The following is a 10,501-nucleotide window of genomic DNA, read 5'->3' on the forward strand; positions in this document are numbered from 1 at the left end:
CAATAAGGACTTGTATGAATGCAACATTGAAATCGATGGTTTGTCGTATCTGCGGAGAAAACAACAACAATTCAAGGAAATTCGTGAATGAGATGGGGGTCTTATACAATAACTGTACGCAAAAGGCCTTCCAAGCATGAACGCCTGGCGTAAAAACCCCAAGGAGATCTCGACCTAATGCAGCATACAGCGGAGTTGGAGCTGTTTTTCAGTCAGAGCCGAGGATGATTGTTCCTATCAAGAATTTGAGAGAATAATCCTATGACATGTGAGATGAGTTGGTGCTCTTATCTTGTATGATTCTTGTCAGTATAGTTAAGATAAGAATTGAAAGATAAGAATAAGTGTAACATTTTTATGAAAGTCCTGTGGGAATGCTGTAAGAATCTTGTTAATATTTAAGATGATATCAAATATACCCGTTACGCGGTTAGAAATATGTCTGTTACTTAGACTAAGAGTGTTTTGGATTACTCAACGAGGAACTGATCATCAAAGCTGTACAAGTGGGTCGTATATGCTATTTGTCACATCAAGGACCAACAAGCGTTTGGTATAGAATCTCGTCTGTCTGGCCATGGAAACTGTTGAACGTTTTCTGACCTTCAACGTCTTAACCTTGGCTGTCTAACTGACCTTTCTTTCCTGTCTAGATGAGGATTAGCAGTTTAATATCTAACTTGCTGCTCACAACATCAACAAAAACAATCTAAAATTTATTTTATTCAAAATAAACTTCAGCTTAAAGGTCACCTCGTCTCCAGCCAGATTAAACTATTTTATTTCGCAATATTAAAGAACAACATGAAAATTTCATGTTTTCAAACATCTACGTTTTTCTTCCTCGAGATGACATTGGTACAGAAGACCAACATCCAGTCCTGAGATTCTCTGAGCAATGAGATGATATCAGTAACAAAAGAAATGTCCACTCTGGACCAATGCACATTCTTTGATGTGACCTATAAAGTACCTTATCACAGATCATCCTGGATAAGTTGAGGAATAAACGATTAAAGGATTGCTTAGATTTCACATAGGGCCTATATCTCGCTATGCTTGAGAAGGCGAGGTAGACATACAACAGGCCCTAGCGATAAACCAAACATTAGTCGCGCATGTATGTCTTACACTGAGCGAAACCATGATTGATGTAAATAAACCAATGATTCCAAAGGCCACAAAAACGATAGTCTGAAACCTGGTTAAACGCCCATGGGCGACGAGGAGGTTGTCCTCTCATTCAACAACCAAGATTCTCGCCAATCATCTCGTGATGTGGGACAAGCTCGTTGTAATCATTCAGTGGAGGGTCTAAAACCCAGCAAAAATCCAAGGCACGCAACTATTTTTTTCCACCTTTATGAATGATATCTGCAATCCGCAACTTTTCCAAAAGTTTGGTCGATGGAAGTATCACAATAGACCGCGGCCGTGCTCTCCATTCATAAAACTCCTACGCCCTCTGCCGTGACGTCAATATGCATTGTATTCTGATTGGATAAAAATGATATTATCTGCTGGTCAAAAATATATTAATAATAATATCGAGGGAAGTAATTGAAATAATGGCATATGTTGGGTGTTTTTGTTATTGTTGCAGACATCTAGGAGTAAAGAAGGTGGTAACTGGCAGTTCAACAGCAGTGCGGCGATTGGGGGCTGTCGAGCGAAGCCATTTTGAAAATACAAAATGGGGGATTGACGAAACTTCTACAAAAATTGGGAAGAAAGATAACTAGCCCGAAACGAACTATGCCACTGTTCAAGACCCATCCTGTAAATTAACAGAGAATGTAATGACAGTCATTCATTGTAACTAACAACCATGTTGCTTCTTTACAAAACTTCTTTGCATGAAATGAAAGTCCTCAGCTAACCCGAATCCAGGTTTGTTTTGCTGAGTGTGGAAACCTAAATGTTGGTGAGTGCGTCAAGGTATCACCAGGTTTGCAGGGGTCAACAGAAGAATGAAATGCTTTTTCTAGAACTTGAGAGACGAGACTGAGGTTAAGTTGGTTTTCGTGGGATGGGTGATGCTACTTCTCACCGTACTATTAACTTTGTAGCATGCAAAAACTGTCACCGACAGGTTTTTTGTTACGTGGCCACGCTGCACTTCTCGTCGCCAACGAGAAATATGGCTGCCAACACATTGAAGTTGATTCACTCATCCATCTTGTCTTGGTAATCACATTAATAGATCGTTCATCCCGCATTGAAGATTGGGAACGAAACGTATTTATAGCAAATAGAGCAACATGAGATAAAGGTCTAGCTGTCAGGTTTTTTTATTGTATCCCCTAACTTTTTAAGGTATTGTCAAAAACAACCAGAGCCCGGGACGCTTGTTAAGGCTTTCATCCACCATGTTGACAACATGCCAGTACTAGATCGTTTGTATTTTTTCACACCGGATTCTCAAAGTCGTGACATTTAGCTTGGTGCTAAATGGAGTGAAAATACAAATAAACGCAGCACTGTTCGCAACAACTTTGACCCGGGCTAATCCTACTAAATGAGAAGTTTCATTCTTGCTTTTGGTCGGTACTGTCTTTGATGCTGCGTCCAGGCCTAGTCCTTCTTCGGAAGCTGTGCCCATCCAGGGGCGACACTAACTTGACTTTGATTGAACACAAAGGAAGGTTGATTGTCCAACATATCAAAGAGGATGTCGCAATTTTATGAATGAGTTGTTGGACCCTGCCAGCTTACGCAAGACAGACTATCTGCCCACGGGAGATGCAAACTTTTGTTCCGAATCTTAACCTTGTTTGCCAGTGCAGGCTATCATCTAGCTTGAATTGTCCCATATCACGGTTGGGTCAGGTTAGACTGTACTTTTACTTACCTTAGTATAACGTATGAAAAGTATAATTTTGAGATAGTAGAAAGAAAAAGAAGAGAATTCAGGCCTAGCCCAATCCGCAGTGTGTTGTCTTAAAACAAAGCCAGCTAGCACCTTGGTCTGAACTCGCATCGTTCTACTGTCTTACCAAAACGTTATCAGGGCAAATCATGATAACATCTACCCCCGCGAAGCAACTTCATGGGGTCCATAGGCTGAAACCGAAAGGGCAAATACAAGAAATGGTTTTCTAACAAGTATCAAGTATATCCAAGGCCCTGCAAAAAAGTTCCTGGTCGACAGGTTCTGGACGCTAATCGCCTCTAATCCCATGAGACTTATTATGACATATGACCATAACTGAGCCATGGATGAAAAGATTCAAAAAAATATTGTCCACTTGCAACAATGGAGCCTTTGACAGCAAGAGGAACAAACGGAAGCATCGTGCAGAAAAATGCTGATCTAACACAGGCCCTTGTGATGAAGACGATACCGTTGTCTTAAAAGCAAACAATCACTTAAAAGGAGAATTTTTCAAACTCCTAAGTGTATGAGAATAGAAAACATGAGTGAAATCCAGGCCTCGTCTTGGAAACAGAAACATTAGAAAGTTTGGTCGTACTGTCCAAACAGAGGCTCGCATTCCTGTTTCATCGGCGCAGTTCGGTCGTATTGGCCAATAAAAAGCCTTCAATTCTGCTTGATCAGCGCATTCTTCGGATATCAACCAATCAACTAAATATGTTTGGTGGGGGAAAAGGCTAATTTTTTCGCAGTTGTCCTTCTCTAGAGTGGTCCTCGATTATTGCGGGTTAACTACCTGAGCTACCAAAGGCATGCACAAGCTCCCATCTGCTCCACTGGTGAGGAGAATGGGCGAATCAAGATCTCGAACCGACATTTTTGCTTTCGAAATTTAGTGTCAGTTTTGGTCATCAAGCCAGAATGAGCAGTAATTTTGCATCCAGTGCTATGTTTATCTTTCTGCCTTTCCTCATCATCTGCCCTTGTATCTGTCCATTAAAATCGCGCTGTAACTTTAAGGAGATCACCCCAAGTGCTAAATCGGAACTCTTCATTCTTACCAAGATGGTTCCTAAGCTACGTCTGCTCGCTATAAGCTGTATGCAAACAACATCTTTCGTCAACTTATGCCGCCAATAATGGTATTTCAATAGTAGTTTAGGTCAAGTGTGTTTTATGTGACAGGAGCTTAGGAACGTCCCACGGCATTGTTGGAAGTTAATAGATTATGAAAAATACAATTTGGTTGAATGGGGGATGAGAGGTTGGAAGTGGTGGCCATGTTTGAGAGGTCATGCCCATCACAGATGAGTGATTTATATTGTCCAATCAAAGAGTAGATAAAAAGAGGCTGCAGAAGGCGCTCGTGGCACTTGTCAACAGACGACAGAGTGCGCCGAAAATGTGGCGTAGAAAGTGGAACGAAGAGGGTTTTTCAAAAATCTTGTTCTTTAGAACAGGAAAGATCGTCAAGATGGTGACAGAATTGAATTCAATCTGATGAATAATAAAGGCCCAGCTGGAGGCGACGTGTTACGGACTAGAGACAGAACCACTGTGGAGAGAAAATGACTCGATGAGACCACAGAAGAGATCCTCCTTTGAGCAGCGTGATGATGTAACTAGGTCATGGAGTTGCTTTAATGATAATTCTCGAGCTGCCTATCGTATGGAAACACTGAAATATGGGGAACAACCCGAAATATTACTCCGGTCCTGCTCGTATTTTCTGGTTTAGACATCAAGGCAGTCTTAAGCCCCCAAATCCGGTTATTGCAACAAGTGCCTGGCCAGAAACAATCACTGAAAAGTAGTATTAGTTCACCATTTCAGATTCAATTTGTAAGATTTGAGTCTAAATTTGCAACAGGCCTATCAGTAACAGCTTACGGACTTGTGGCGTTAGAGCCTCCCTCTTCCTCCCCCGGGCCACCAGCCATGTCCTACCACGTGCTCTTTCAAGCAAGAATATCGCATTCAAACTTAATTTTAGATTTCATTCTCCTCCCTTCAGCTGTCGTGCTGATCCAATGCGTTCCTAACGGACGCTCTTGACGCAGGAACAGAAATCTTTTTGACGGCACCGTAAAGAAATCCGCCATTACAGAGATAAGGGGCTCGCCTCTAGGCCCCAGGGAGCCGATTCTCCCCATATTAAGAAAACTGCTGGGGGTCATTAACAATGACAAAACATCAATGTTTTATCGTGTATTTTATCTCTAAGAGATAAGCATCTTTCCTTTGCGCTTTCCTCCGAACTGACAGCTTCTTCTAGACTCGAGTTACTCAAGTCAGCGCTAATCGCCAGGTCCAGCGGGCTCAACCCAGGTTTGTCGCCTTTTCACAATGGACTTCTCGCCAGCTAGACAAACACTAAGCAAAAACTGACACCCTCCCCGACCCACTTTCAAGCAATTGGCTCTAATACGAACCTTTCAGAATAGTTCGTCTTAATGTGACAACTGGAGATCGAAGATAGCGCTATATTAACTATTTAATTAATAGCTTTCTGTTATTGTCTTGGAACCGTCGTCCAAGATGGCCGCCCTCGGCCAAGATGGCCGACAATGTCGCCTAAGTAACCAAGATTTGGAGACAACGAGACTCGACAGCAGAAAGAAAACGGTCGTTATCTCAAATAATGAACGTGAAAACGTGTCACAAAGAGAACATCTTCCAAAAAGTTGAATTGCTATAACGCGTTTTGACAACGTGCGGTTTTTAATGGTGTAATTTCATTGCTGGTTTTAAGTGAATTTTACAGTCTGGTAGTTGCGATGCAGTTAACGGGTTTTTATCGTAATGAGTTGAATGACCACTTGGGGAAATGATAAAACAGGGGTTCGGATGCTTCGGTGATTACTGTAATTTCTTGCCGAATTATTAATGGTGATCGCTATCCCGACTTGATGAAGATTCATTTTTGGAAACTTATCATCATCAAACGACAAGAAATCGTTTTAGGACAATTCCTCCGTAACCGCTTAGCGCAGAGCATTGCAGTTTTCAGGGATGATAGGTGATGTTGAAGTTGTGCATGTTGGGTTGGATTTTTTCACTTACGCAACTGATTTGCATAATAAATCAGTGCGGGAAGCCTCAGAGTTTGCCCCGTCCGGACACCTCTAGTTCTTTCTTGTGATTTGTTCAGTCAATACCTTCGTCGACAAACATCGTAATCATAATCACTTTTTATCATCATTCTGTTGTCCTGTAAAAGTCTGCCCGGTCAGAAATCTGATACGGATCAAGTCGTGCTATTGTCTACTCTTTAACCCACGCCTATTATTTCATCTCGAGTCACCAATGCAAAAAACAGAGATATGATCGCATAAAAACCTATCCATTTCCTCATCTGATTTTTTGTAATGTCACCTCGCATTGTTTGGTAAAGAAACCAAGATTAAAGATCAGCGTTTGGTGTGTTTCTTAGGGATCCTCTCGCGAACAACCCACTTCTCTGATTAGCTGTTTAATTAGGTTTATTGCCCCATATCACTTGGCATGATAACGAGTGGTCACTAGTTATCATCTCATAAAGTAGACGCTATTGTGTCTTTGAAGATGCTCGTGATGCTGCATTTAATCTCTTGTTACTCTATGATTTAATAGGCCATGAATCACCTGACAGCCTCAGTTGCTTCAGTAGGCAAAGTGGAGTTAGTTCTTAGCTTAATAGGGCATAAATCACCGAACGGACTTTAGCTGTTTTAAGAGGCCAAGTCCAGTTAGTCTTTCGTTTATCATCTTTCCATGGTAATCACGAATCATCAAACAACCTTAGCTACTACAGGAGGACAAGTAAGATCTGTTCATTGCTTTGCCTTCATCTTCCATTGCTTTGCCGTCATCTTCCATTACTTTGCCGTCATCGTCTTTGCTTTACCGTCATCTTCCATTGCTTTGCCGTCATATTACATTACCTCGCCGTCATCTGAAGTTTCATTGCTTTTCTGTAATCTTCCATTGTTTGCCGTTACCTTCCATATGATTGCTTTTCCTTGGCTATCCTTTACAACTGTGGCCTCTGTATCAACAATTATGTCACACCCTTATGTTACGACTTACTACTTGAAACCAAATAGTTGACAGCAACAAGCGAATAGATTGTAACTGTGTATGCGCCAGTTCAATGCATCGTCATGTTTGATCGCATTCTCAGCTTTCCCTTTACCAGCCTTTACGCCTGCGACCTCTTTGTCATTCAAAGTACAACATATTACGGGTGACTATTCTTCAGAAAGACAAACTGACATACTATGACTTACTACCCATTGAAACATAAAGGATGACACACACTCATATATGTTTTGTGGTCGTCAATTATCAATAGATCAGAAGCTTTCTTGGTGGTATTACTGGTCAAAGGCCAGTAAGGTGTGTCAATGGCCCATTAGCAACATGAGAGGAGGCTGCATCTTTCATTGTGTATTGGATGAAGGGTGACTATCATTAATCCTGTTCTTGTCCATAGATAGCGTTATACCTTAAAGTGAGGTTATAAGATATGTTGCTTCTCGTTGCTGTACTTGTTATAAGCATTACCATATGCAGATAGATTACGGAATACGAGGACATGTCTCACTCTGTCAAACACTCAGTGACTGGTTAACCAATGACAACAATAGCAACAATGACTGAGTAACATGCCTTCGTTATGATTGCTTGTTTACTTTGTTTGTATCAATACCGAATAAAGCACACGGTAGCACCAAGGTGTAATGTCGATTGTTTGGATCTGGCTGTTTACTTTAGGCCCCTTTATAAACACATTTAACTCAACGCCAAGTTGCCACATCGCGACAGAAATTGTTCTCAGTAGCCAGGGATACTGTAACACTGAATATAAAGAAGATTCTGTTGTCCATGAAATGGCAATGTGGTGTAAAGTAGGGTGATATCCAACCAGGGAGCTGTATTACAATCACCCTGGTCCAACACACGGATGGCTGGACCCTGTTTTGCGGACGCATAGCCCTCGTTTGCCTTAGGTTTGGCCGATTTTTGGCTTGAGGGTTAAAGGGGTCTGGGTTTCGCCCGATGTTTATGTGTTTTAGTCATCTCCGCAGCTTTCAGAAGCAAGACCACGCACCCGGACCTTTCCCAGGAATTTGAGTCTCACTGACGCAATCACCCTGTTAAGCTCCCTGAACCAGGACTTTGCTGAAGATTTCAATGTTATCATTTCGCAGGCACCAAGTAGATGCCTAATTGAAGCTATTGAAACATTCTCTCCTCCGTAACATTAAAGACCAGAGCTTCCAAAGGCTTTGTCATGTGACATTTACCTCTGACGTATGTGGTTTGGCGAAGGGCCAATGTTTACACTTTGAGGAGAGAGGTTGGTGTAACCTTTGGTGACATTTGATGATGCAGAAGACCATGAACGCTTTGATTGCTTGTTGCGATAAATAGATGTCCTGACATTATTGACTGGAGTTTGTTTACAATATTACTTGTTTGATCGCAGTGGTGAAGCAAACGTCTTGACCACCACGGTTTTTAGGCCTTCGTAACGTTTTGCCCTTTAAAAAGAACTGATACTAAAGACTGGTTGGCCAGAATGTAGCCAAAATGAAGGCTGGATTAATGACTCGAATTCGATAACTGCACCTGCGCTGTGCGTCAAATAGAATTTGAAAAACGTCATGAACAATATCATGGCGATTTGTAACGTATCGGGACGGAGGAGACCACACTTTTCCAATCACATGAGGAAGGTGTTCGAATCCGCTTAAGAATTTATCAGGTTTGAGCAGACCGACTCGCATTTCCAGCTTTGCCAATGCTCTCCTGGAAATCATGCTGACTTTAAAGATTGCCATGGACACCAATGAAGGTCATTCTTTGACCTTCGAGGTTCAGACAATTAGTCTGATTGTTGCAACTTATCGCGGGGTTCGTCCCGGCGGAACCGCCCACCCCTTGGGGATTATCTAGGCGGCACTTTTTCCACCCTCAAAAGTGACCATCCTCCTTCCTCTGAAGATGCTATCTAAAAGGAATCCAATCTTTATCAGCAACTCATTAGATCTTTTCGGTGCCTCTTTTCGACCGGAGATCTGATACTATTACCGCGGATTGTCTCGCAGGGTTCGAAATGCCGCCATCAGGGCCCCGGGGCCCTCACACCTGCTCTCATTGGTTAGAGACCATCGCCTCAAGGTGACCTCGAGGTCATCCAATCAGTGACCTTGAATGAGATGCTGACACCTTTTCAAAAAATAAGAATGATAACCAGCCGGCACTTTGTTCTTCTCCTTTCTTCTGGCCAGGAAAACTTAAAATTCCAAATCTCTTCATTTCGAATGCGAATTGTTATATTCAAAAGCCAGGAAATGGATGGCATTGTCGAGTTGTGCGATCTTGCTGAGAACTGTTAATCTAAATGATGTCCAATTATCGAATAGTTCCTAATGTTGCCTTTCGCCTGATAACATTCCATGGTGGTGATATCTTGAATTTTGTCCACACTCTCTAATCCCTAGGCCTACATAATGGTATAAAACTAAACAAATATATATATATTACCGTCATTGGATGCCACGAGATTTGCAGTTCCCCTACGTATATGTAGACTAGGCCTGTGGTCTGCTGGTATGACCCATATTTTGGGTAATGTAAAATTGTTATGACAAATATATCCAAAAAAAACTTGCATTAGAATATTAATTAGTGTTAGAGGTATCTATCCATAAAATCAAGATCACTTTCAGGTTGATATTTCTTGAGATGAAAACGAAGAACCATAATAATGAAGGTACATTAGCAAAACCAAAATAAATGTATTGATCTTTCAGAAATTAGTTACGTATCAAACTTTCGTCGATCTGGTCAACGACGTATTTGAAGTAGTCGTGATCGCGTAGTAGACGAACTGACCTCATACTCGTAGCACAGTGACATGTGCATATCTTTGCTAATTTTAACTACACGTAGTTTCTTTATTTGATGTGAAAACATGGAGTCATCTCGTCTATTTTCTCGCTATATGGCCTAGCATTTGGACGAGCATAATTGACACTCGCACAACTACGCACAACCCCGCGTGGCAGATGGAAGGTATGTTACATATTGAAGCCAAACTGGGGATTGAGACCCGCTTCAACTGGCACAGATTCGAACCATCATCGGTAGTACTCGAACGCCCGGAATCAGTATGTGCTGCAGTTTGAAAAGTTTAAGTGCGGGGTATGATAACGAAAATAATGGAAATTTCGACATCTGTACATGGATAATTAGATAAAAAGATAAAAAGATAAGGAAGAAGAAAAAAAACTGCGACAGATTCACCGGGATTCGAACCCGTGACCAGCCAATCCAGAGCCAACCACTCTTAGCACTGAACCGTCAAGGCTTTCATGCTGAGATAGAGATTTTATTCGCCTCTTATATGCGGTATGCAAACGAGTGCGCCGCAATTGTGACAAGGTCGCGCTGGTGGCAGAGTGATTTGCCGAAATAGATCCAACTAATCGTATATTTCGATATTTGTACAGATTTTTCTCAACATATCGCATTTATATATCTCAGTGATATAAAAGATTATCTCTGCAGTTGATTTAACATTTGAATGACCTTTTTTAAAGTTTCTAAAAATCGAGGTCACCAGGGTCAGTGTCAATC

This window comes from Lineus longissimus, chromosome 10 (genome assembly GCF_910592395.1).
Source record: "Lineus longissimus chromosome 10, tnLinLong1.2, whole genome shotgun sequence".
NCBI classification, from domain to species: Eukaryota; Metazoa; Nemertea; class Pilidiophora; order Heteronemertea; family Lineidae; genus Lineus; species Lineus longissimus.